Below are 7,073 nucleotides of genomic sequence, written 5' to 3' on the forward strand. Positions count from 1 at the left end.
GGATTTGAGAGAGCCAACCTTCTGACTTATTTTCTCCTCCCTCAGGACATTTATATTAATCTCAGTGTGTGTGTGTGTGTGTGTGTGTTTATGTGCAGTGCTTTTATGTGTATGTGAGAGAGTCTCTCTCTCTCTCTCTCTCTCTGTGTGTGTGTGTGTGTGTGTGTGTTTGTGTGTGTGTGTGTGTGTGTGTGTGTGTGTGTGTGTGTGTGTGTGTGTGTGTGTGTGAACCTGGGCCAGAGGGCTCCAAAAGACAACCACTTGAACTAGCCCCAGCTGAGAAAACAAATGGCCTTGACTCTGTCTCCCTCTTCTCTTCTTTTCCCCTCGTCCAATTTTCATCTTTTTTCCCTGACGATGGGCATTTAATCAAGCGAGGGAGCTAATCAAAGCCAGAGAAAGGCTCCTGAACCCTCAGCTATCTCCTGCCTAATCCTAAAGCTCTGTTTCTCATTTGCCATTGACCTAGAGGACCAGACTTGTCCGCTGAACTCCCGCCACCAGGGCATAGGAGGAGCTGGATTGCTGGAGAGCTTAGCAGTTACCAAAAAGGTTATTCTGTGTGTGTTCATGTGTGTGCATGTGTATAAATCCATATTCTAAGGCACAGTAAAATGAAATGTCAACAAACCTCTTCAACTGCAGTGTATAAAACATGCAGAAGATGAGATGAATAGGGTCCAGGAATGAGGGAGTACAGAGGTAAAAGAAGAAGTGAGTAAAGGAGAAAAGCAGGGAGGATGTAGGAGGCATAAGGGGTCACTAGGGTTGAGGTGATAAGTCGCCTGCTGGGGAATTAATAGGGAGCAGATGGGGCTACCTTTACTTAATGTAGGGGTGTGGATGCAAGTAGAGAGATTTATCAGTCTGTATGAGAATGGAGTCTGACAATGGCTGATGGGCCAACTCCCCCACCTGAGGAGGATTTAGCACATTCTTCCTTCACTGTGAACTGGGGGGTGTTGGTGGAATGGCAGAAGTTCCTTGTCAGATAGGAGGTTTTAAAATAATAAAACATGATATTTTTTTCCTTTGCATGATGAAATGTGCTGAGGTTCCTCAATGTGAAGAGGTTTGCTATTGTCACTGTGAATGCTCAAGGTTTCTTGATAATGACTACTTTAGGTAGATGAAGGACAGTTTTTCAGTAAAAATATGTGTAAGTGCACAAGGTTATAGGTTTCAAGAGCTTACAGTTTGTGTTATCTTTTCACTTGCATGAAGTCAGGTTATCTCTTTGTCTAAAATACATTATTAAACTCTAATCTTACATCTTTGAATCATCCAAGGGAACCAATTCAAAGTAAATTGTCTCTGAAAAGATTAGCAGGTACAATGCAGTGGTAAAGTAATCCACTTTTTGATAATAGAGAACTCTAACCTCTAAATGCCACAATCAGAAAACTACACAATAACTAAAAAATAATGTCATTCAATGTTCATTAATAGCGGATTGGGGTTGGGGTGTGATGATTTTGCAGTTTTATCCTCTTAGCCTATAACTAAAGAGAATATGGTTCATCCATTAAAAAAAATGCATTATACCAAAGCAAAACAGACTTTTTTGGACATAGCAAAAGCCTTAATTTTATGACCTTCATGACTGACTATGTAATGTCTTCCTCAAGTTGACCCAGTCTCAGTTATTTCTATGGATACAGCAAAGGAACCAGGGGGAGCTGAGTGGGCCTATCATTCTTATCACTTTAGTGATAATGGCCGTCACATAAAAGATGACCCCATGAACTCCACAAATGCCAGAGTGGCCCAATTAGCCACTATGCATTTCATACAATTTGCAAAGGGCAAATGTTCCCAAGCTGTAATTATGTACTCGCATTGCCCACCTTGGATGACCTGCCAACTAGTCTTGACGTCCATCCGTTGTAGAGGTCGCCATGACAGCGCTGGCAAAAACACAGAGAAAAATGAGCTGCGGGGTCTACCATTGTTGTTGTAATTGGTCAAGTTGTGCTTGTTACCTAGTAGCGAATACATAATGGATAGTGCTGATTGCACTGCAAGATGGACAGGGAAATGTCACTGTGGAGGATGGATGTGGTTGTGAGTAGGATGCTGTTGGTTATGTCTACAGTTTAGCGGTGCTGCCTGTATCATCAGCAGCTATTAGTTATAAAATAGGGCAAAATGGCATTTTGTGACTTTTGTAAGACCGTGAACACCTTTTATTTGCTCCTGTGTGCAAAGGTTTGCTCTCAAGCTGACTACATCTGTTCATCTAAGAGGTAAAAGATATATATATATAGCGATAGATATAGATAAATATAGATATATATATCAGATCTTTGTGCTGTTTCCAAAATAGAACGTAACTTCTTATTTATTTATTTCATTTTTGTTTTGCTGAGCAATAAGAAAAGCAATACAACTCTGATGTATGTGGTGGCGTATAGTGACAACTATAAAAAAAAAAGGAAAGCAAAACTATTACTCAGAAACTAAATAGACACAAAACAGAAATAGTGATATTCAGTTTTAAACAAAACAAAACTTACTATCAGTAGTGTGCGATGGTTAGCCACATACATTTTGACTATAGATAAATAGTATTTTAATGATTTTGCTAACAACCTTTTATGTTTAACACATGGCTGCAATTTTTCAAAGGGCTCACAGCATAAAGGTCCTGAGTTCGACTCCACTATCTGGCCAGGGCCTGTCTGTGTGGAGTTTACACGTTACGTCAAGTCATTTGTTAAACTACTTGTTACATTACGTTACTGTTACTCTGTAAAATGATGTGAAACACATTGTCACATTATTACCAGCAAACAATACAAACTTATAGGCAATGGTCCTAAACACCAACACGGATCCCTATCTTACTGAGGACACAATGTGTGAACACAAAACTCACAATATAAAGCAAAGCTGAAAACCAGCCAAAAAGAGACTTCAGATCCACTCATTGATTCTACTTTGTAAATATGAACAGGTAGAAACTGAAGATACTGACTGCTCAGCATTGCTTTTGTTAGCTGTTTAAGATCATGGTCTGTCAAGAAAGATTCTTCCTTTAAATCACTCTGGGTTCTTGGCTAGTTTTGTGTCAGCATGCTGTCTGCGAAGACAGTTGAAAAGAACTGATATTGTGTTAGCAGTATAATACAGCATGCACTTTCCACTTTACCATTGTCCTTTTTTGCAATTAAAACAAAGTCCATATCTCCACTCCACTCAAAAGCTGCTCTGCTATTTTCCTCCTCTGGCTGGAGCTGAAGTTAGCTGATTGTGGCAGGAATGCCTGTTACTTTGTAACGGGTGACACCCAGCACTGGTTAGCATGCTTTCTGTGCAGATGCCTTCTTTCTATTTTGCCAGATAATATAAAACCTCTGTATTTTAAGAAATGCCATATTTACTGTACAATGCAGTTACAGTACAGTAATGAATCACATCACACGCAACACTGTTCAATTGTTACTCTGTTCTTATAGTTTGCTTACAGGCTCTTTAGAGGAATTCATTTTCTTACCTAATACGAAGAATAAAAGAGGTGAGAAAAATGTTAAAAAAGCTTTTTAACTTTTACATTTTTTTTAAAGTTAATCTACTTCTTTACAACGATTAAATATGGTGATATCTCTACATCCTCTTTGAACATTTCTTGGAAATTATTTGAGTTATTTCAAGTGAAAATACAGGCAGTTTTACTGACGACAGTCACAGATTATAAACAATTCTTTTTAAGAGTTCAGTGGGATGACCTGCCTTAGCTGGTTCCAGGTACTCCTGCTGCTGCGGTGCAGCAGTTTTCAAGAGATGCTGCTGTGAGGCCGGCCCTCCCTAATGTCTCCATTGCCTGCACCTGACCCTGCTAGCCAGCAGTGGCCAAATTTAGTTTGGATACATGCCACCATGGGAGACCCGACAGGCCCATTAATCAGCTGGAGTCTCCCCCCTACTCATCCTGCAGGTCAGAAAGGGAGCAGCGCATACACACATAACAAACACACACGTGTCACAATGCACTATAAAGCACACACTGACTAAACAAATGATGAAACTTTAAAAGAAATTTGACAGCAGTGGTCTTCCTCAGCCCTGTACTACCTGTCTTAAATCCTGCATCACCTCCTTTACACTCACACGTGCAAACACCTGGTCATAGCCCTCTATCACTCCCAGTCTGATCCAGTCTCATATCCCAGCTCTCTTCTTCTCATCTGAGCCAGGTTTTTTGGCAGCTGGCCCCTGGTCAAAGGAGATATCCACACACCACTACCCTTTGTTCACAAAAAGGGTATGAGGGATGAGGTATGAGGGGAACACATGTACAATGAACCAACTCACAAACCTAGGCACAAAGAGTTACAGTGACCCTCAAGTGCACAAAAACAAAGATAATAAACCCTTGGACACATAGACAATCAGCAAAATATGATGGACTATAGATGTGAAGTGAGGAAAAGAGACTTGAAATATATGTGGTTCAAGGCCAGACTGAATGTCATGTTTATTATACATGTCAGGGATGAACTTAAAGTGCTCTTGCCTTTGGGATTAGGCATAGAAATCTGTAAATATGTTGAATTTTTTTTTCATGGAATTTCTTACATCACCTGTTTTTAGTATGTGAAACTACAACATTCTGTTTAAAGCAGCAGTTAATTGGCTTGCAATCACTGTTTACCATCTTGCAATTAACACTAAGAGACAATGGGATCTGAAGATGTGCCACCAGCAGAAGGCAGTTATTGGGCAATATCCCTGAGGTGAGGAAAGATGCCAGAAAGTAACCGCAGAGAATGTGTCTGATAACTAGTAAGCTTTAATATGCAGTGTCACTGGTGCACTTATCCTTTCTAATGTGAAACTCTGCAGGGAGATGAATGGTGGGATTGGGCAAGATTAATGAAGGTTACCAAAGTCCCCAGATGTTTCTGTGGTAATTAGAGGCCTTTGTTTATCAGGAAAACAAGTCACATCAAGAGCAAAGCATTCATTATAATTTTTCATAATCTTAATAATTCAAGTGTAGCTGCTTCATTTTGTTCCTAATTTATCATGCTAATGTTATGAATAAATCTACATAATTTCAATACTGCCTGTTGGATCAGCTAGCACCACACTTTGATTAAGTAAAATATTGAATTTGTGCATCTATTCTTGATGTAGCATACATGCAACAAATAAAGAGGTCAAAGTGTACCCAGAGATAACATGCAATTCAAAAAGCACATTGCTTTATCACTATGTCGACTTGCAAAGATATTAATAATTAACCTTTCTCTGCAGTCACTGTTGAGAAGTCAACTATTCAAGGACTGTTTCTTCCTAATATAGCTGCGCGGACACTCAAAGCCGCATTAAAATGTCCATTTGATGAGGTGAACCGATGGCTGAGTGGTTCGGCGTGTTCAACTCCCAACCCAGACCTTTTCCGAATGATCCCTTGCTTTCTTTTCCAGGTTTTTCCTGATTGTCATCGCTTGGCGATAAAGCATAAATTTGCCCAGTTCCTTGATAAAAAAAAAAAAAAAAATCACTTTTATTATATTACTAAATATATAGACTTATTCTCACAAAACACTTGAAACCGCAGCAATTTAAAAAGTGCAGATTTTAATTGAATCCAAAATAATGATTAAAAGGTAGATGACCATTCTGGTTTTCTCAAACTACATTTTTGTAATTTGATGTCAGTGTGAGGACTCAGGGACTGAGCTGGACAGCACTAGTTTGTTTTGTCTCGCCCCAATTGTCTTGTCAAAAATCAATTGGAGATCACAACGTGGTTTTGCAGCAGGAGGTCAGCCCTCACTACAGCGTAAATATTTCATTCCGGACTCACGTCAAGGGGCTTTTAAAGATGTGTGCTGGACCATGCTCCCCTCTTGCTGCCCTCTGAAAGTGACAGGGCTTGCGTTTTAGCCCACTTCAGGACCAGGTTAAATCAATTAAAATCTATTATTCATATGGTTGTGCAGTGACCTCACAAAAGCCCTTGTAATTTCAGAATAGAAAGGAGAAGAAGAAACTGGCACTGAACTTTGGCTTCACAAGTTTTCAAAAGAATATAGAGAACAAGTGACCTTGTTTTAAAAACCAGGCCTTGGAAGCAAAATTGCAGCTTGAAACATAGTGTGCCAGGAGAAGATCTGAGTCACAGTCCTAGGAGTGCCCATTCATAAGAAGCCATTATCATTAATACGGAACATAAATGGATGCCGAATTGTATGGAAACGCTTTCGTGATCTGAACCTCATGTCCATGCAGAGCTAACACTCCATGCATCTCTGAGAGAAAATTGGCTCCACATTTTGGATTGCAGGTAAATACAGTTTTCACTTAGGCTGGAATGTATCGTCTTTACCACCAACCTTAAAAATCACCTTCACAAGGTCACTCCTAACATCTGTAGCTGTGCTCTCAAGGCAAAGCATGGCAAGCCTTAATCGATTGTTCAGAAAAGTGTAACTCTATTCTAAGGAAGATTTTCAGTTGCTTCCACAGATGTCAGGAGGCAGTTTGGTTGGATAATAAGCAGAGAGGAGTCAGAAGGAGGGGAGTCATTAAGACATACTCACATATAATCATCCTAACGCCATCACCATTTCTCTTTTCTTTCCAACAGTCTATCCTTTTTCCTCTACTTCTCCCTCTCACATGAAAAGGCTTTTTTCACTGCATGGCAAATGAAAATGATGGAGAAGCTGATAAAAAGACAAGAAAGAAAGGAAAAGATGAAAAGTGGTTTTGAAGTGGTTTGCCACATTAGCCGTCTCCCCCTACTGACCTTTCAATTTAAGCAAACAATACATTGACTCCCAGACACACCAAGCTTGGGTATTCATGGAGACGGGAGTGCAGCTCAGAAAATAGGTAAAAATTATATGGGTGGACAAAGGAAACAGTGCATAGATAGACAGATGGGCTCGATACGGGTTGAACTGGGGAGAGAATGACTGAACATGTGCAATCTTCAGTTTTTGTTGTTTTTAGAAAAAGAGAACACATATATGACCGTACATCATGCTAACATGCTCGCAACATTTCAATATAACATTGAGCAGATGAGACATCTGTGGTGATCTTGTAAATATATCTTA

General features: G+C 39.8%; 1 long non-coding RNA gene across 1 annotated transcript; it reads right to left on the minus strand.

The window, feature by feature from the left end:
- Positions 1-4,452: 4,452 nt before the first annotated feature.
- On the minus strand, positions 4,453-6,679 carry LOC145429379 (uncharacterized). The gene is made up of 2 exons (XR_013909617.1): positions 6,552-6,679; positions 4,453-5,483 (listed from the first exon to the last, which is right to left on the minus strand). It is a non-coding gene; the product is annotated as an uncharacterized LOC145429379 (long non-coding RNA).
- Between the last annotated feature and the right edge of the window lie 394 nt (positions 6,680-7,073).

The sequence above is a fragment of the Astatotilapia calliptera genome, chromosome 6 (genome assembly GCF_964374335.1).
Source record: "Astatotilapia calliptera chromosome 6, fAstCal68.1, whole genome shotgun sequence".
Taxonomy (NCBI): Eukaryota; Metazoa; Chordata; class Actinopteri; order Cichliformes; family Cichlidae; genus Astatotilapia; species Astatotilapia calliptera.